The 21,401-nt window shown below is 37.4% G+C and overlaps 1 long non-coding RNA gene across 6 annotated transcripts in view; it reads right to left on the bottom strand.

Moving 5' to 3' along the window:
- The window catches only part of LOC110394659, a 75,688-nt gene that overhangs the window by 7,389 nt on the left and 46,898 nt on the right, over nt 1–21,401 (bottom strand). For 3 of the 6 annotated variants that reach the window (XR_002435783.1, XR_002435781.1, XR_002435782.1), the window contains exon 4: nt 9,452–9,798. The exons of 2 other annotated variants lie outside the window; for them this stretch is intronic. This is a non-coding gene — a long non-coding RNA (uncharacterized LOC110394659). Of the gene's footprint in view, nt 1–6,285; nt 9,799–21,401 lie in introns of those variants that run through there. One more of the 6 variants, XR_002435780.1, reaches the window with a different exon arrangement.

The following is a 21,401-nucleotide window of genomic DNA, read 5'->3' as shown; positions in this document are numbered from 1 at the left end:
GTTTGGGGAAATTGTATCAGAACAGTGTCAAAATTTAAAAAGTTTCAAGAAAAAATGAGGTTTATTTACTGAATTCTGATGCCATATATATTTCTGGTGTTTGCAATTTTTATCCAAGCAACACTTAAATACTAATAAAACTAAAAAAAAATCTTGACAAATCCTATTGCATCCATGACTCAGATATGAAACATCACACTGACCATCCATCCCGAAGTACCTCAAACTACTCACAATGTCAGTTTGACTCCTCTTTGTAGGTTTGTTACCTTTGCACATAATGTAATAATCAGCTGCTCAAGACAGCAAGGAAGTCACTCAAGGAGCTCCAAGTAAGAGGAATACAGAAAATTGCTAGCAAAGAAAAAAGCAACAGAAATTATATTAGCCCTAAGATATCACACAACTGCATATATTTTAGCCTTCTCTCAAAACATTGAATGTTTAACCCTTATAAACTTCTGAACAACCTCAAGCTTTTCAGCCAACCCCTAAGAAGCGTTTTCATGAAATGAAAGCCATTACAAACAAGGAGAAAAAAAGCCTAATAAAGAAAAACCACTTCAACACTCACCTTATGATTTCCATAACATGAACTGGCTTAGCCTTGTCCACTGATGTTCCACTCCTTGGATAATGATATAATAATTACCTTCCCCTCTAAACTACCCAGCAGAAAATACAAGCTATAGACAGAATTGTCTTTTGGCCTCTATCCTTGTTCAGCAGCCTAAGAGTCTGACTACTAACACTGAATACTGACACATTTCTGTAGACTTTCCTAGGCATGTTTTTTTCCCACTTGACAATTCCACTTTGTATTCATGTACACAACCTCTGGCGTATCTGAGGCAAGATAAAGATGCGCATCAAAAATATGGAATCATAAACATTTCTAACTTAAAAATCCTGACGAAAAAGATGCTATTGTAGGGAATTAAAAATTGCCAAAGATTCTTCTTGCTACAAAGCATCATATTTATAGAGAAGTATACTACATTTGATGTCAAAATGACAGTAGCAGAGAGGTGAACCATTTTCAAACAACTCTGGACTGTTGTCTCTCTGCCTTGATGGTCTTTGCAAGGGAAGATGGGTGTAGAGAGCACCCACTCTTAATGCTCTAAATAACAGAAAAGACAAGGTAAGCAGACAGGACATGATAGAAAGCATAGATGCCAATTCAGTAATGCACAAGAGTGATCTGCATCCATATGTACAAGGGCTGCTCCAGAAATAATGCCTTTTTTTCAAAATATTGGTCCATGATGTCAGAGGTGGATGTTTGTGGTATGGCAGTACAAGTTGAAACTTCCCACCAACATCCCATTACACTTTGTTGCTGTGCAACAGATGGCAGTAGAGAGGCAGTCTGACAAAACAGTGCCTGACATGGAAGCACAGATGCAGCAAATGTGTGTTATTGAACTCCTCCATGTGGAAAAAATGGCACCCACTAACATTCATTGATGCTTGCTGAATGTTTATGGAGAACAAACAGTGGATGTTAGAATAGTGAGGTAGCGGTCATGCACTTCTGTAGTGGCAACAGCAGGTCACCTCCTCTGGTGCATGCAGGCTCTTGTTCATCACTGGTAAAAATACAGAGCTAATAGAAGGGACTATGTTGAAAAATAGTGGTTCGTATCTGAGAATTTTCTGTATCAAATAGTGTTATTCTCCTCTTTGTTTCCACTGTAGTTTCCACAGGAAAAAAAAAATAGGAGGCATTACTTGCAGAGCAACCTACTTATGTATTTGTTCATTTCTGCATTTTGCATGGCTCTCTCTGTTATGAAAGCAGCAATAACTCCACAAGCTTAAGGAAGATCAGTCAATTGCTTTTCCCCGTTACGGGTGACACTGACACCTTTTGTCAACTAAAGCAGAAAAGCAGCATTTTTGTCATTACCACCATAGACTCACTTGCCTCTGGCTTGTTATATGGTTAGCAATCGCATTAGTGTCAGTGCTCAAAGAGAAGAAAAGCTGCAGAGCTATTGAAAAATACATGAAACAGGGACTAAATGAATGAGTCCTGTGTATAACACATGAGATTTGGTAGATTTGTAGTATCTGCTGCTAAACGCTTCACATTCCTAACAGAACCAAGTCGACACCTTGAAGAATCTCTTCAGGAATCTTCCAGAAAAGTACTCCATACGTCAGCCAAATCAAGAATTTCTAAAGCCAACCAAAAAGAAAAGGAGCAAAGTTCCTCAAAACTAAGCAATGACACTTCAATATCACAGAGGTAAAACGAAACTAAGATAAAACATTGAACATGATAGATTCAGATCAACTTTTGAGCACTTAAACAAAACAATCTATTATCTAAACAAATAAAATCTACACTGCAGTAGCTCTTTGGTATAGGCAAAACTGAGACAATAGCAGAACCAGAGCTGTTACTCTGTGCTGATGAGAAACGCAGTTTATGATGTGAAAACAGTCAAAATGCCATCAACCTAAAGGTGCATCACTAGAAAGTATCCTCAGGAACTACAAGTTATGGTTTCCTGATCCACTCTACTGAAAGGAGAGTCTCTGTGTGCCAAAATGCATCAATTGTCTCTTGAATTCCTGGTTAACACAACAGCTCTGTTATCACACAGTACTCAAATAAAAGGATGAGGGCTGTAAACGATGAAAGCATGTGGTGCTTCAGATATCTGCTCTTGAAGGGTTCTTGCAATCACTTGTCTCAGCATGAAGGGGGAAAAAAAAGAGAAAGTCCTCCATCCTCCATCACAAGTTAACTTACCCTAAAACAGAACACAACACACAGGAGTCCTAGCTCATCTTGCTTTCACAAACATATATGCCTTTGAAATTTAGACTACCTCTCCTTGCTGCAACCTCACAAACAGAAATGAAGCCTTAATTCAGCATTGGATTTGATGCATTTCTATAATCTCTTGTTCTTGGGTCAATCTCTCATTGTTTTGGCTAATTAAACAACTAACCTACTTCTCAGTAAAACCTTCCTGCCACAATTCATCTGTGAAATACAAAGCTGCACTCAAATTTAAGGGTTCATCTAAGCACACACTTGCTTTAAGACCTATGCAAAGACCCCGGGAAATTATACTATTACACTCAGAGCAACCACTTCTTTCCATCTGTAAATGAACAGTTAAACATCTTCATTAAAAAGGAGAACATGAGGTAAATAAGCAGAAAAAGAAGTATTAATTCATAAAGTATAACTAACACCATAAAATTTCAGTCTTTCCCTCTGGGGAAGCAACTGTTCAGCCAGCTGGTTGCTCTCCCTTCACTCCAGTAACCTTCAACCACAGTTTGAGTCTTAAGACTTCTAGATAGCAAGGACTAGTGTAGTCTGTACTGATCTGTTGGTGCGAATCATGCAGGCCAGGTGCCCCATCAGTCTGCAAGTCATGCCTCCTACTGCCTTTCCCATCAGCAGTTTCCACCAGTCATGTCTTGCATCTGAAGCTCCTCTTTTTTTTCTTTACCAACAAATACTTTGCTATTTCAGTCTTAGAAATATGTTTAGTATACCAAGAAAGTAATAGTCTCTCAGCCTACCAGAAACTCTGGCAAACTCTTCTGCCTCATACAATCCAGAAGAGACTGACAGTCCTGTGCCACTTTTGATGAGTAGCGTAGTCTAAAGCTTTTTCTTCTGTTATGAATCTTAAGCATACCATCATATCTTGAGCAAAGCAATCGTGATTTGGTCCTTTGAGTATCTTTAAAATTTGTCATACAGCAGTAAGTTCCAGGTGTGCTGTGAATAAGATAGCAAATTTTTTAATCAAGCTAACTGAGAATTGACAAACACCATGTTCACACAGCAAAAGTTACATACAGACTTATTTTAAGCTACTGAAATTGGAGCAGAGTGGAGTAAAGAATAAAGGAACAGAATTCAAAAGCAGAAAGGTGAGTCAAAAGGGAGGGCCTGAGGGGAAACAAACCTAAGATCATTTTATCTATAGTGCTGTAAGAAACCAAACCTGCTTCCATAGCTTTTTACCCTATGATTATACAGAATAGACCGCTTGGTAAACAATATTTGATATTTACCAGAAGACTCGCAAAGGAGAACCTCTAGGGGTATTTGAATCTGCTTTTCCTAAACCAGTCAGAGATGAAAGATGTCTCTCCCTTATAGCCACCACCAACACAAAGGAACAAAATTGAACTCACGCCTAGCAAATGCAATCTTAAGAACAAATGTTCCTCCCATGCACACATAGTCTTGGTGACAACGTTAGGAAATTGAGCGTACTTAGGTGACTAAGAGGAACACAGTGTTTAGTAAGTAAGTTTAAAGTCATCTAATGTGCAAAAGCTCTACAGCCTAGACAACATGTAAAAGTTAACTTTAAATGACGACTATTAAACTTTAAAAAACAAACTACCAACCTATATATGCAAGTCTCTACATTTACTTACACATAGGAGTGTTAGTTGCATGTGAAAGTTAGCATCTTTACACTTGGAATTTTTTTTCAGAGCTTTCACCTTCTGCAATTTAAACATGTCACACTGCACTCAGCCACAGCACTGATTTGATAACAAGGGCTACGGTAGGGTTGTCTTTTGTATACTGAAGTTATGATTAATGTAAGACACCAATTTAACAGGCTGAAAAAGGCATAACAAGTCTATTTTTATTCTACTATAGTTTGGTATTTGTAGAAAGAACAGGATGTAAACAAACAAGGGAATACACTTATCTACTAATACTGCTGGGAGAAGAGAATTAAAGAGTAAAATCATGAAGAGGTCATTCGTTTTTCTACGTAGTACCAGAATTTCAAACTTTTAGTACTACACAAAGTCTAGGAAGAAGAGTGTTCCAATAAACACAAATCTCAAAAGTAGAAAAAATAAAAAATTTGAGATGTACATTTTTCAATAGAATAATCTGACATGCTAATTTTTATGTATTGGCATCAAAATTCATTTTATAGCAAAACTACAAGACAAGATTTCTTTCATGTTTCTCCAATTGGAAATTTACAAATAGAATGTAAGAACATATCTGCAGAAGGCTGACTTCAAACTATCACATTTTTTAGTTCAATTTAAGACTGTCTACAAAGCTCTCTCTCCCAGCCCATTCCCTCATTTCTGTCCTCTGTATTTAAAATAATACCCTTTATCTTACAAGTTAGAACCTGTTAATTTCCTAAACCAGTTCTCTGGAATCAGGGAGCTGAATCCCTTCTTCCATGCAAAATTTCCTAACCAACACATGAAGGTTGAGGCAATCCCAAACACATATACTGGATGGGTGCTGAGCGGACCGAGAGCAGCCTTGCAGAGAAGGACTTGAGGGTACTGTTGGATGAAAAACTCAACATCAGGCAGCAGTGTGTGCTTGCAAACCAGTACCTACAGAAGCACAGAGATAATTTGAGATGAGAAATATTAACAAGTGGAAGGAGCTAAAGGAGTATTAGCAAACATAGGTTTTTCTGCTGCTATAACTGCAATCCACTGGGACAAATAACATTCTTCACTGTCTGAACGTTTACAATGAATTCATTTTTTCTAAAAAAGGTGCATTATATCTACATTGTAGATGAGTACATCAGAGGAACATTATGATAGGAACAACAAGGCAAGATCTCATTGAACTAAATCAATACTCACTCCTTATCACCATGTTTTGAGATAATTTACAGTTGGAGGCAAATCCTAAACTTTCCAATATCTGACGAATTATTTGCAATGTGCTCTGAGAATTTGGTAACTGAAGCTATACAGCTGTAAAACATTACTCGATCATTACATGATTACACAAATATTAAAAACAGTCACAGCTTAACAACAGTAATACAAAGCTGTCAGCATAGGCTGCAGACCAAATGCCCACCCAGTTCAGTTCCTTTAACAGCATTTTGGCACTACAGGCAGGCTGCCATCTGGTCCGATTGTGCTTCACAGTACATTAGGAAACCTTGAGTGGGACCAGCCCAGCCAGAACACACACAGTCCTCCTCCCTAGACCTCTGGGAAGGAGGACAGCATGTTGTTGCACTGCTGTGCTCTAGCAGACATCCGTTCGTTCTACCTGCTCTTTAGAGGTTTTACTACCTGAGAGAGAGACATCTCAGCCCCCACCATGATTGTTTACAATGGTAGTTTACCATGACTGCAGCAAGCTATGGGCAAGCATGGCATAAATCAGCTGTTGGCTTGTCTGGCCATGGGCAATTCAGGCCTGGATCCAGCCTACAAGTGCACTCCGACTCTGTAAATAAGCAGCTTATTTTCAGTTCTTGCCAAACAAAAGAAGCAGGAAGATGAAAGACTGAAGTTAAAATTTATTCCAGCACACATCTACAGAAGGAATTCATCCTTAGTTAACACTCTTGCCTGCATTCCAATACCTTCTTATAGAATGCATTACACATAGACTGCATCCCATACAACGCTACTCTCCTGCTGAAGCCAATTTGAATTCCTCAAGCAGGATTTTCTGAGACATACTACCATTCATTTCAAGACACATTTAGGATGTTTTCATCATTCATTGCATTATGCCATCAGTGAAAACAAATCTTTCTAGGAAAACAAATTGCTACCTCTATTACAGTGCATATTGATTAAATACATGATTTAGAAAATTAAATGGGCAATGAAACAATAAATAGCTATTTTCTAGAACGAAATATTTTCAATAGGCAAGGCTATTCTATCTTGAGTTAAATGTAGTTACAAATCTCTAAGATAAAAATTTGCAATTTTACTTAATTAGTATGTCCTTTAAGATATTTTTAATTTGTGACTTATGAAATGTGACTGTACACCTAGGGTACAATGCACAGAATTGGAGCCAGTTGTGGCAGTTGGTGCTTAGCAAGTAGAGGTGATGACAGCACATCTAGTGATGACAGTGTTTTGGAAATCAATGAAGTTACACAGCCATAAAATTGGTGAAATGCATCAGCCCATACTCCCTGAAGGGACCTTTGCTCGCTGGTGGGAACTGAATACCTTTGTCAATCTGACTCCATTTATGTCCATTGAAAGCATTGCTTTTGACTTCAAGAAAGTCTAGTTAAACTTTTGCCATCTTCAGAAAGTGCTCTGGAAACTCTTTCAGAAAAATATTTAATATAACAGAGGTTAAAAACCTGTACACATTAATATTGAATAGCATTTAAATAAAGTTGGCAGTTTTCTTTAAATGTGAAGACAAAATGTATTCAAATGTTCTAATTAAAAGCAACAAGTTTCTGAGCTACAAGAGTGAAGTGCCTATAGTAAATCCTCTCTATGTGAGAAAAATAAGATCCTCAACTAAGGCCAATTTAATCTAAGGTTGATAATTTACAAAAGGTAAATTTTATCTGTGCACATATTTACACAGTCCCTTGTAGCAAAATCCATTAATTCACAGGAAATAGAGGATACAATGCAGATATCTGTAATTTACCAGCAAAGAGTGGGACACGTCCCTGAACGATGGCCAGTGAATCACATATGGACCTTCAGTTATAGTCTCACCAAACCAATCACTACTGACGCCCATAAAATGAAATACAGATTGATAGCATGATATACTCTAGAAGAGACAGTAACCTGTCCCTTCATCCAGTTAAAATTATTTTCAAATCTTTCAAACTGACCCAACCAGAAAGTGAATAAACTTTAGTTAATCATCATCATACAAAACAGGAAACATCATACAACATAAACAGATTTTTCTTGTCACTTTACCTTAAAACAGATCATGTCATATTACCAGGAATGCAGTTCAATCTACTTGGTCAGTTAGCTGAGGAACACAGCATAGAAGTAACACAAAAAAACACATGGTGCAGTCCACACAAAACTTTAAAGCAAAAAAAAAAAGAAGTGGGTGTGCAATGAGATTAAGCTTTAAATTTTGAAAGAATATGAGAAATTACACAATCGATGAAGCACACATTACTGTTTTATAGCAAAGACAAAACAGAAATAAGAAAAAAATCAGTGTTTCTCATGATGACATTTCAGATTCTTTCTAAAAAGTCCTGCCAAAAAAAAAACCTCTTCTACAAAACCTGTTAAAGTTGTATGATAACTCTTGTAAGCATAGAAACACACTAATTAAGGGGCATTCTAACTATGCTAAAAAGATTTTTGTAATTTCCAGAAGTAATTACTTCACTAGCACAGAGAGTTTTTAAATGAATCTGGGTACTGGAGAATTCTGTTTTTGAAGTAATAGGAAACCTTCTTTGTGAAAATATAAAGCTTTGACTAGGCACCATTTTAAACTAAAAAATATTAGTGGTACTATTGTGTAGTTCTCCAATGTATTAAACAATGTTTTAAATTTATACAGTATAGAAAACACTGTACTATGGGTTTTCTGATGCCTATTTTGTTTTTCAGCAAGCTCATTTGATGATGTGATCTCTCTAGGCTGAAGTAATCAGAATATCATTTTTCAAATGGTGCATAAGGTTAAAAATATTACTTTAGTAGAAACTCATTGTTCAGGCACCTGACGAAGTTCTATCCACTGTTAACCACATCCAGCCTGAGGCAATGTTAGACCTATCATGAACAACTTGAAAAATTAAAATGACTTTTGAATGGGAAATTAATCTTTTTTCTGCTAACCTCTTCAATGTGACAGGCTCTTACTGTCTCTCTCTATATGTATATACAGAGAAAATTATATATAGAGAGAGAGATAGAAAATATATATGTGAGGTATAGAGAAAATATATATACATATAGAGAGAGAGACAGTAAGAGCCTGTCACATTGAAGAGGTTAGCAGAAACAAACATTTAACTATAATCATTAACCACAATAACTTGTTCACAGTTTTTGGGAGGACAGAGCATCTGCTGTGCAGTGTAAGTAGTTTACAGCAAGTAGGTTGAAAATACTTCATGTATTCCATGTCCACTTACACAAAATATCATGTATTACTGCTGGATTTTTTTCCCTTGTAAGACTCCAGCCAGAACAGCAACACACAAGCACAGGAGTACTAAATGCTCTTTGTCTCTCGACTTGAGCAGCAGTGGCACACACTCTGCATTCTGAAGGAGAGTTCAGATCTGAGCACTTAGTGAATTATGGGTTCCATCCAATGAAGCACAGCCACTTCGCATGCTGTTTATATATATGCTGTTTATATATCACTGTGATGCATACACCTTGCCAAAGGGAGAATTATATAGCAACTTTTTTTTTTTACAGTTAAAGAATCACAGCCAAAAATTTAGGCTTATAGGAAATTGGTACCCTATTTCCTTGTGATGCTTCCACTAACTGATTTAACTACCTAAAATATATTTACTGAAAATTATTTTATTAAACAAGATATAGGGTGGCTCTTTAAATGCTCTCAAAGATGGCTCTCTTGAATGTGGAGATCTTTACACATCTCGTCTGTTCAGCTTCAAAAATGAAAGAATAGTTTGTTTGATTTTAGGAAGTACAGTTGCATGACATATCTCCTCACCTCAGTCACAAACAGGTTGTGGTTGAGCTTGCACTGTAACCTCCCACCTTATGTATCACACCAGGGAATTGTTAGTCATCATCACCTCTGCCCTCCTGTACAATGGGAGATTAGGGCTGGCACACCACAGGGAGTCTTCTGTTGTCACCAGTCTTAAAGCGTTGAGTCAGACACACGAAAGAAGGGGGATGAATGAAAAACAGCTTGATCTCTTCAGTACCCACAGGGACACCAAGAAGTTGCATGCGTCAATGCACAGGCAGCACCACAGTATGGAGGCTGCCATGAATCTGCACAGTTATTGGCACAAACTCAACTTCAATTCTGATGCAGACTTTCAATGTTATCTGGAAAAAATGAAACATTTGAGTTGAGTTGGCTAAGAAACATTTTCCTCATATTTCATCAGAGCAGAGAGCACAACTCACTTTTACTCTTGATGCTATCCTATTAACTGAAAGGATAAAATGTTGTGTAGGATTCAGTGTCAGTTTTGATGAGGCAAAAGGATTCAAATTTCTCTTCACTGTAATTGAACATAAGTTGTTTTGTTAGGAATGTTGAAAATATACCGATGATCTGATAAAATCTGTTGTTTGTGCTAGAAAAATGCACCCTTGTCAAAGCTGAAACTTTCTCACTAGTACACTTATTCCAATAAAGTTTAGGGCAAGAGGCTCTTCATGCAATGGTGTCTGCTTCACACACAATAGAAACCCAAATTAACTTTCTGATCCAACTCACAGATCATTTGAAAGCACTCCTTAACTCCACTGTGTAACAAAAAAATAAAGTGGAAACCAATGAAAGTGATCCAAACATGGAGGACTGCCAACCTGCTCAACACTTCAAATTTCATTGAGAGGTACAAGTTTTTGAAAGTTTTAAGTACCTTAGCTACCTTTTACTACAGGTAATTCTTTTGTTTCAAAGATTGTCACAGAATATGCCTCTATTTCCTTCTAAACAAAGCACTTATATTTCAAAACACTGATTAACAACTCATTTTAAATGATTAAACATCACTTCACCATGAAGTGATTCCATGTTTTGTCGTGTAGACCTATGACCCACATTGCTCCTCAAGCTTCACTGATCTGAGGCAGTTTGAGGTAAGACTGAGTGTAATGATAGGATCACAATAAATAGCAAGCAGGGAGTATCACCTGAGCACCAGTACTGTGGCAAGCACCATGCTAAGTTGTAATGAAGATATTTAAGTCACAGAAGATGCTTTCACTAGCAGTTTCTGAACATTCCAGAATTTGAAGTCCTATGGCAACATTGCCAAGTGCACTTCATTCATGTGCTGTCACAACCTTCTTCATATTCTCTTTCTTCCCATACATCCTCAAAGTCTGTTATCACTCCCACCAGCCATGGCCTGGGCCTGGTGCTGACTCAGTGGGAATTGCTGTCCCAGTAGCTCCACTGTACATCAGCTATGCTGGCTTTTCCTTGAAAGGCTCTCACTGAGGTCCTGCTGCTTTTATAGTTCAACTTCAATCATGCTGTTTTATAATTCAAGCAGTAAAACCAAATCCTTTTGTTTACTCTTTGAGATGTGTTTTACAGGCCGTACTTAAAGACAGCATTCTCTTTTATTGAAATCATTCAAGCTGCAAGTTTTACTCTGCCTGAATGAAAAGGAAAATAACATTTCTAAATAGCCAAAATAGAGGATCTTTTCCTATGTAGAAAAAGTAGTGCCATTCCACCACACAATAAGGACTTAGTATTTCAGTGTTTAAGCTTTCTTCAATATAAATGTACAGTATATCCCTTTCCTGATGCTCAGTACCCAGTGGGGCATTTGTGTGTGTTTTTGTTGGTGATGGGTTGTTGGTTTTTTGTCTGTTTTTGTAGAACTCAAGTCTTATTCAAGCCCTCTGCACACAAATGAGTCTTAAGAAATGTGTAAGAATCCTTCACTTAGAATGGATGAAGTGACTTGCTCAGCTCCTTGTATGGATACTAGACACTAGTATCCAGGCTCAAGGATAGTCATCACTAAAAGGAGTTCGGGAAAAAAAGGGAAAAAACAACAGTGGACTATTATCACATATCCTCTTTTTCACACCACTTCTGCCAATCCTTCTTAGATCCTAGACATTTTGATCCACAGCCTAGTGTGGGTCAACTCAACACTTACTGCGATTTGCAAGGGAGATGTCCTGGCTCTGCCTCTGCTGGCCCATCCAGGCACAGCTGGGCCCCAAAAGCCCAGCTACAGCTGGCCCTAGGAATCCAGTGCTACATCTCCCTGTACTTCTAGTGCCATCTACTTCTCTGCCAACAAAAATCCAGTAAAGGAAAGTCTAAACGCCTTCTGCTGTTTCTGGCACAGTGAAGGACTAAGAGGCACTGCTGCATCCATCTGCATTTTCAGCACTTACCAGCCTGTTATTTGTTTTGCGTTAAGCATCAGATTTCCTATATGAAAAGCAGAAATACGTGCTTAGCCACAAATATCCTTTTAGATTAGGGTAAGTAGAACAAAGAGTGGAATAACACAAATTCTAAGAACAATCATGCAGAGCCATGTCTCTTACAGCTGTCTACATTGAGCTGATCAGAGAGTGGCTGCAAGTCTACTGACAGCAGGAGAGTTACCACACAAAACTTTTTAAAATACAGATACTAAAGAACAATTACCATAATTAATAAATCCATTACCCCCTACATATACTTAATTCCTACGGAGCAATGAGGTATTTGATGAAGACATTGCCACTGCCAGAAATATCTTCTACCTGAAATAAAGCATGAATTAAGAGAATTCATATAATATGACACAAATACCAAGGTTTGTCTAGCACTGACATTGCTTTGTTTAATCTAATGCATATAACTTCATTGAATTTACTACCACATTTCAGCTCCCAGATCCTGTTCCTAGTACTTTTGGAGTGACTGATCAGGAATCATCTTCTCACATTTATAGCATTAACATATTTTGCAAAACAGTTTTCCAAAATCCAGACTTCTCTTCAAAACACTGGTATAGGGTCACTTACAAAAAATTAGTCTCTAGTCTGAAGTTAGTAGATCTTACCACACAAGTTCAAAATTAAACATGCAATATTATTCTAGTCATCTGAATATGAAAACACAAAGATCTTTGGAGACTGAGCACCCCATACTCTACTTGGAATACAAATGAGCTAATGTTGAATATCTCTATGTATCTAGGGATCATACATGCACAATGCGTGTTGTGTACTTATGAGTATATACAAAGCATATAATTGCTTTTAAAAAATCAGCTCAATCTGCAAACTGCTTATATACAGAAGTGTAATTTATTGCTGCTTTTCATGTATTAAACCATCTCCATGACACTTCAGAGCACGTAGACACTTCAGAGCAAAGGCAGGTATTCTAGCACCTGCTATGACACAGCATCCCTGAGGTGGACCACCCATACATCAACTGATACACACCACACTTCAGCCTGCAAAGGATGACTTTCATGAGCCTGTTACTTGCTTTGTGGTAGGATTCATTTTAACAAGTATAAACTGGCAGGCTCCTTGCCAGCATACTGCTCAAATGGCTACCACACTCCACCTCTGAGCAAAGCCTTATTTTTTGAGCAATAGATACCTGCAATCAGGAGAAATACTTTGAGATCATGCTGAATCTCTTTTGTACTTTCCACCTCCCTCCACTTCTCCTGGAGACAGAAAAGTCAGTGCTGGAACTCTGACAAACAGATTATTATACATTGAATGGACAACTTTGTCCAGCCACAAAGAACCAAGCAAGAACATACTCAACTAAATACGGTATTCTTCAACCACCTTTAATTGTGCAACTGTCTCAAACAGAATTAGCTGCTCTTGAAAATGAAAATTTTCCTAAAGTCATGAACACATTTTGAATTTTGAATCTTTCTTCCACTTTTTTCTTACTGAGTAATATGTTTTAATGCCATTGAGTGAGACATCTCATTGAGTGCTGCTTATATGGAACTGAAAACCTATATGATATCCTGCTGTACCTGGGGCAATTCTTCTGTTGTAGCTACAGCTGGTAATAATCAGAAATTAATAGCTCAAGATATATGCCCCAAGAAACCTATCAACCTGTTTTTTAGTCTTGGAATTGAAGTTCAAAACACTTTCCTCCACACAAGGGAGTCTGCATTTTAAGAAATGTTTCAGTCTAATGTAAAATTTCATTCACCTATGGCAAACAGTATACTAATGAAATTCAGCATGGAATTTGGAGGTAACCTAGCAATTTTTTTTTTTAATCCTTTTTCCACTTGATTGTTGATGGGCAGCTCTATCTTGTTGAAACACAAACATACAGATGTAAAATTCATGTAATCGTTTTCTAAAATTTGTTTTTACTGGCTCTGCCTGGGATAGAGGGAATGATTTAATTTGTGTACATTGCTCTTGATTTTCTTATTAACTTGTCTTTATACTAATCCTTGAGCCTTTTTACCTTCCTTCTGTTTTCTTCCCATCTCACAGCAGAGGGGAGTGAATGAAAGTCAGGGTAGGCATTAGGGTGGTGGCTGAGTCAGCCCACTGCATGAGGTTTTTTGAATACTTTCAATAGCTGACCACCTCCTTTGTCTTCTCTTGGTTTTATTCAATGTAGCCAACTCTTAAGTGATATTAACGAGAAAATTCATGTATAGTTTCTCCAGTTGAAGCTAAGCTACATTTACTTTCAAGCTGATTTTTATATCAAAGCAAATCAGAATATCAGAATAAAAACAAAGCAAATAATCTAAAGCAAAGTTAATTTTATATATACATGTAGAGAAGATGTTTTCCAAGTATTGGTTTTGAAGGTTGATTTTTTTCCTCTTAAAAAAGATGTATCTATTGTGGAGATCAATATAATCCTCCAAATTTGGTCCAAATTGATCAATTTAGCCTCCTGATCACCAACTGACAGTAGGAGGAACTACTGAACAACTTCAAGAAACCACTTTTTATGAAGCAATAGAGGCTTTAGTAGTAGAACTGTTTAGTATTCCAGAAATAAACATACTGTGATAATTTTGTTTAAACATTTACATAAGTGAGGCCCCAGCTCCATCAGAGCCCATGATATTTGGAAGCACTCAAAGATCCTTGGCTGATAATGGGCTGCTGCTGCCCTACAACAGCCATTTGTGACACAGTGAAACAGTCTTCCTTTGCTGATAAGGCACCAAGGTAACTTGGCAATAACTTGAGTCCCAGTGCCCAGTTTACTTTTCTGATCTCGCAGATTTGATAAGCAGACCATAAGCATGGAGCAACCAATTTCCACAGATACACAAGCAAGCACAGGGGAAGATAACAGTCTGCCCATACTTAAGCAGAAAGCATCAAATATTGAGATAACACTAACAGAAGGCAACTCTTAAAATGCTTTGAAATGCCAAGCGTTCTACCTTCACACCTGCAAGTAACCTTTTACTTCTGAGCCAACCACTGACCCACATAGAAAATAAAGAGGTCAATAACCCAGTGCTCAGTTGTTACAACCATGAACGCATTTGAAGCAAACCATATCTATTTTTCAACAACCATACTTAGAAATCCTCAGAGAGAGATTATTACAAAGATCTCATGGAAAGGAAATAAATAGGTTTACAACCATTTAAGTACCAAACATAAAACTATTACTGTGGAAAACCTTAAAAACACAATTTCGGTAACTTTGCCCATGGCAGGGGGTTGGAACTAAATGATTTTTGAGATCCCTTCCAACCCAAGCATAGTATGCTATGATTCTATGAAAACTGACATACATGAGAAAGATTCATTTGAAAACAAATTGAGGTATTCAAAAAGGAGCTGAGCAAAATGAAGCGAAGATCATTCTGATTTGGTCAGTGTTCACAATATTGCAGTTTTATATTTCTCTCAAGGCCTACACAAAGATTAAAAAAACATCCAATGTGTGACTACCAGAGACTACAGCAGCTACAGAAACACCGTGAATAGCACTGCTCTTTTTTGTAGTATCAATACAGTACAGTAAATCAAATCAGTCAGTACAGTAAATATCTGTATGTGGCATGTCACACTAAATCCAATATGCTAGACCAATAATGAAGATTTGTTTTCCTTGCAGAAAAAAATCTATGAATTATGCTGACTACAAAAGGTACTGAACAGAGAGGGAAAGCAATGGAGAAGCATGGTTATTTGATTGTATGCACAGGTTTAAGTGCTGACAAAAGCAAGTATAGTCTTCAAAGTCTGTAGTACAAAAGGCTTCTGTGAAGCCTTCAAATGCTTCGTTTTAGTGGCTAATAGCAATGAAACCAATAAGTGCCTAGGTACCTATGCAATATAAAGTAACAATCCTCAAACAACCTACTTCAAGAACAATGAAAATGGTGCCAGTACCTCAACTAGCAAAGTACACAAAAAGTTAAAATGACAAAAAACTACACATAACTGGACTGTGAGCTTACGTAAGAACACAAAAATAATGCTGCAAGCTCTTTTCCCAGGGAAAAAATAACATTGCAGTGAGGCTCATCCACAGCATATTAGGAATAACTGTACTGTGAATAAAGACTCCAACCATCACCTCTATTATTGATAGAGGAAAGGAAGTGTTAACAAGTATATAGTCTTTTCCCAGTAATAAAAATGTCTTCATCCTAGAATCCTAGAAATCCCTAAAAATATTTAAGTCTTCTAGCATATCTACCCATTTCTACAGAAAAAAAACAAACTGAAACACCTGTAGCCTAAAAAGCATCTCATTTACTATCATAATCTTATAATGACACCTACAACAGCGATGAACATACAAAAAAAATCCTGCCAACTGCTGCACTCTTCCCCCTCCATCATCTCAAGTGGAGAATGGCTGAAAGCTCACACACTGGAAGAATAACTATCTTCATAAAAGTTAAGTGTCTGGGGAGACAAATACGTCTTAGGTTTCTCCCTAAAGTTTGCCTCCAGGACAGTAATAGGGCCTCTGTATTAAGGAACAGTGACAGCTTTGCAAAGACAAATAAAAGTTTACTTTTGAGGTTGGTCACTTTTGGAAGAACAAACTTAATATTTGACAAAAATACTCAGTGCCTCATTCACATGCTCTACTTCTTTGTGTTTAATACTGAAATAAGTTCTCTCCCATTAAAACCCAAATAAAACTGCATTAAGTGAACAAACTGTAGAACTGCCTTTCAATTCAGCAGAAGCATTTAGAAAGTAAAAAAACCCACACAAAACAGCTGCAGATATAAAAGTTTCCAGTATAAAATAATATAGCAATGTTTTCAATTTGGGAGGTTGTGTGTTTCCACACAAACGGTTGAGAACTCACAACAGCTTTAGTCAAATCGATGGGATTTCTAAGCTAAATAGGTTCTGGTACAACTCCTGATTATGCTCTTCTGTCTTAGAGCCTATCCATTTAATTCCTTGCACATCATGTCTTTACTGGCTCAGATTTGCTGACAATTTGCTGTTTTGTTCTCATTTTAAAAGACTCTGAAGTTGGAACAAGAACTAATTTTAACATTTGCAGTGAAACAGGTCAAAGTTTTCAACTGGAAGATATCCAAGATGTAGAGGAATCAGGTTCTAGTTAAAGAGTCCAAAATTAAACGCTTGACCTTTTAAAGTGGAAAATGGGCAACTTCCGTGCGATTCTGTTGTGCAGCGTCATCAAAACATTCCAGTATTTTTCTCAGGTGGGAAAAAAGCCAAAGTCTGAAACCTCAAAAAAAACTGACAAGAAATAGAACTGTTCTCTCTAGTCATTTATAGTAAGCATTTTCATTCACAGAATTAATAACATTAATTAGGGATGTTAATAACAAATGCAGTTTTCAAAAATACTTGAGATACTCAATATTGTGCAGCACATGTGGACATTTGAACTACTTTAACATCATCACAATTTAGGGGGAAGCCTAGCAAATCATCACTTAGTGATCTGTTTTTCACTGGAAGTATAGTCATTTAAAAATTATTTAATTGCTCTTAAGTTCTCAGACCTCAGATCGCATTTCAAAATAGAACTTACATGATCTCCTTTGAAAGTACGTCACTGACATGTTCTGAGGATGTGGAAGTAGAAATGGGCTTGTACCAGCACACAGTTCTTATGTAAGAGACATCACTGTGCTCATGTATTTAATACAAAATAGAAGGACAATATTAACCTGAGATCTTCCTTTGTTTCTTCCTGCTTTACCAGACTGTGACCCTTCAAAATTTGCATAGAACTCATTACAGGCTTCTCAAAGTAAAGGATTTTGAATCAGATCTTATAGGTTTTGCCATACATCTGTCTCTTCGGACTTGAAGTCTTGTTCCATGTTAAATAACAGATTAGATAATTGCCCAGAAAAATATCAAACATACAATAAAAGCACTACCATAAGAAATATTGTGTCATTCTGAACAAAAATCAAATTGTCCACAGTGCTGAAAGCATCTACACAAGATAAAAATGATAAATTCCTGAAGAATTCCTGTGCTCATTTATTCAGTCCTTCAGATGTTTTTCACAGTTAACAGTGCAGACACTAGTGTGGTTTTATATTTGACATAACAATCCATTTTCCCATGAGAAATGCAAAAATCCTATGGAGGGGTTCACATTTAAAAACAAAGCTCTAAAAGTCCGGAGATCAAAGCAAGCAACATAGAGAATGCTCCCTTCGCAACATAGTGATGTTATATTCTATGATAAAAAGAAAAAAACAATGTAATCTGACATGGGGTGAGAATTTTACATTACACCCAGTAAATGGTTTACAGAGCTGCATTTAGGAAAAAACCCACATAATCTGCCAGCAAAACTGCAACTTTCTTGAATTGATCCTCCTTCTTGAATTTTTCTATAATTATCGTACGTGTAACTAGTACCATAAACGTGGATGGAAGCGTAAGTCATGACACCTAGACCTTTCAGTCAAGCAATACAGTGCAACAGTCACTCAGTCCAGAAGACTGCTTTGAGGTCTATTCTACATGTGTTTCCACAGAACAGACAAGAAAACTTGCTCAAACCTTGCAACATACTGGATACTTGGAATAAAAAGTCCAAAAACACAACTAATTGGACACAGGATGAAGGAAAGAGCCCTTTGCATTGTCAGTGTCTTGGTTCCCTGGGAATGCAAGGAATGAGTTAATTCAGATTCCCAGGTGATCCCCAGAAAATAACACACATTGTTCCATAAACTAAAGCTTCCTCTCGGCCTCTGCCAGACCTGGCAAATAGGAAAGGGAAGGAAAAAGGATTTTCCCTCCAGAGTCACAAGTCTGGTACACCAGTGCACACCAAGCAGCCAGTGCACCAAGTGTGCCAGTGCACCAAGTGACCCGTTGTCTCCATTCATAGACAAGTTTGAAGCTTTGAAAAGCCATTATAATCCTTGTCATCACTGTATCTTAAGCCAGGGAACCTTTGCTCTGGCTGGATAAAGGTTTCAGGACCCATTCCAAGACTCCCTTGTTCTATTATTGCCCTTTCACATGGTGAACACAAACACACCAGAGGTGAGGTGAGGATTTCACCTCTTATTCCCCATTAATCCTTCACCTCCTCAGAACATTGTCACTGCTCACAATTCTCTCATTTTACAGTTTCTACTAGACAAACATTTTTCATTAAATGTTTGTATATTCTCCTGTTTGTTTTTATTGATTTCAATCTCCCTTCACTATTATTGTCTTCTTACAACTGTGTTATTGGTTGTGAAGTACTTTAAACACATCTGAACGAAAAAGCTATAGACAAAACAAACTGCATTGCTTTAAATGTTTCTTTTCAAAATTCAATATAGTCACAGATTAATTTTTTCCAACATAAAATATGAGAAGTGTCCAACATAAAGAGTTCTTGTGAGAATTCATCTTACTTCACTGAAAATATCGTAGCCAAAAATAAAGATTCTTTAAAGAAAAATAATGGGAGTAAAACACTCCTCTCTTTTTTATTTGTGAAGTTTAAACTTTCTGTGTAGGTTGAAATCTCTTCCCACCTCCTCTTTTTTTTGTCAGCCAAAAAACTAACAGTACTGGGGTCCCAGCAATGAGGAATGACTCACCCACGAGTATTGAGTCACAATCACACTAAATACACTCTTACATCTTGATGAAGCATCAAATGCACTGCAATCGCTTTGCTTAGTCATTAGTTCGCTATAATTCCTATGATTCACTCAATTTCAGAACTTTGATTTCCGGTTTCTTATTTTTACTCTCAATATATATGCAGTTATATAATGCTTATACAACTCTTGAAACCTCTTCTTTTTCCTCCAGTTTTTCCACTGATTTCTAGCTGGATCCCAAGCTTCAGAGGCAAGGTGTGTCTCTTATAAGATCTGATAGCGCATATTGGCTTTGTTTGGAAATGCTGATCTTCCATTCCTTTTGACACCTAAAAAGAATGCCAGCTGACATTTGAAGACACATGCATTAGGACTTCACCCAGTCCTGACTCATGCCAGCAGCTAAAGTGAAGGACTTTGCTTTAGAAAGACCCCTCAGTCTGACAAGGTCAGACAAGCAGAAGTAAGCATTCAGCGTTTTGTACAGAGGATATGAGGTGATTGACCAGAACTGAACAAGTCAATGCCAGAGTGACAGATTCCCAATTCCTAAATCACTTCAGTTTGTTACCTTTTGTCCTATCCAGAAGTAGATAAAGCAAAATTACTTTACCCAGCTGTTTATCGATTTATATATGGAAGAAACCAAGTTCAGCCAGAGCTCAACTAAGGTAATTAATAGATGTATTTCTTTCCACAGGAGTTTACTGCAGTGCCTTGTCTAATTACTCCTACCAGTTCAGTAGGAATCTCAAGAATTTCCCTAAAATGTTGCAGGCAGGCTACCACATGTAGATGAGGGAGGCTCGTCACTGACAGAGGGAAAAGCAGATAGCAAATAAATTTCTGATGACTACTACAATGCAATACCTACAGGAGGTAATTATCACCATACTGTTATTTATTCTTCTGTCTTCAGGCACAGTCTTTGTGTTTCTTCACTGTCCTTTTCTGCAGCAGCTGCACTTACAAGTGTTATGCTGGCTTAGTGGTTAATAACTGCTGTGCTGAAGGCATCTGGTCAGTTAAGTACATCTAGAAAATTTCCCCTTATAAAAAGATACTGTGAGGAAGGCAAAGGTCAACTCTGGGGATTTCTAGGTATAAAAAAGAATGTGCATACTAAGATATAATCCACAGAAATCCTACAATAAAGGCGGAATATCTTTACCCTTGCTGAGAGATAACTACCAACTTAAAGCTTTTTTAGCCAGCTATTCTGACCTTAGCAATATTCAATAACAGCATGAAAAACACAAAACCAACTGAAAAAGTAAGCATTTGGCCCTTAGTCATACAATATTAAATTGCAGGCCATACCATCTCCATAGGGTGCAGGTTCCCAAACCCTGCTTCAGATGTTAACATGATGTTGCTACTTTTTTTTCATCCTATCCAACCTTCTGTATTATGCATATATTGTGTAACTAAATTAGATGCATCTTGATCCCAGTGACCAGGCTAATGAGCCATGCAGGAGGTACTTACCTGTAGGTCCCTGAGGTTCAGTGAGTTACCCTGACACTACAGCTCTAGACATGAGACCTGTTCCTAACACCCAAAGTAAATACATCCACAAGGCAATTAATTGCAGCTCTTCCTCCTTCTCTCCACCCAGGCTGAATTACTGTATGCATACATCATTGTGAATGTGAATTCAAATACAAAAAGCTTCCTTTTTAAACCAGAAATTGCAGTATATTGAAAAACTGAAAGCCTTAGTGCAACACAACTATCATAAAGCTGTAGACGTAGAGGTGTCAGTTTTCAACAGGCTGATGTTGAGAACAATACTTTACCAGGAATATAAACAAAATACATTCCCATCCCAGAAGAGATGCACTTGAGTTTCTAATTCTCAGTACTAGGAACTGTGGGGCAATCAGAAGCTTTGATGTGACA

This window comes from Numida meleagris, chromosome 2 (genome assembly GCF_002078875.1).
Source record: "Numida meleagris isolate 19003 breed g44 Domestic line chromosome 2, NumMel1.0, whole genome shotgun sequence".
NCBI lineage: Eukaryota > Metazoa > Chordata > Aves > Galliformes > Numididae > Numida > Numida meleagris.
This window is presented reverse-complemented; position numbering and strand designations above follow the sequence as displayed.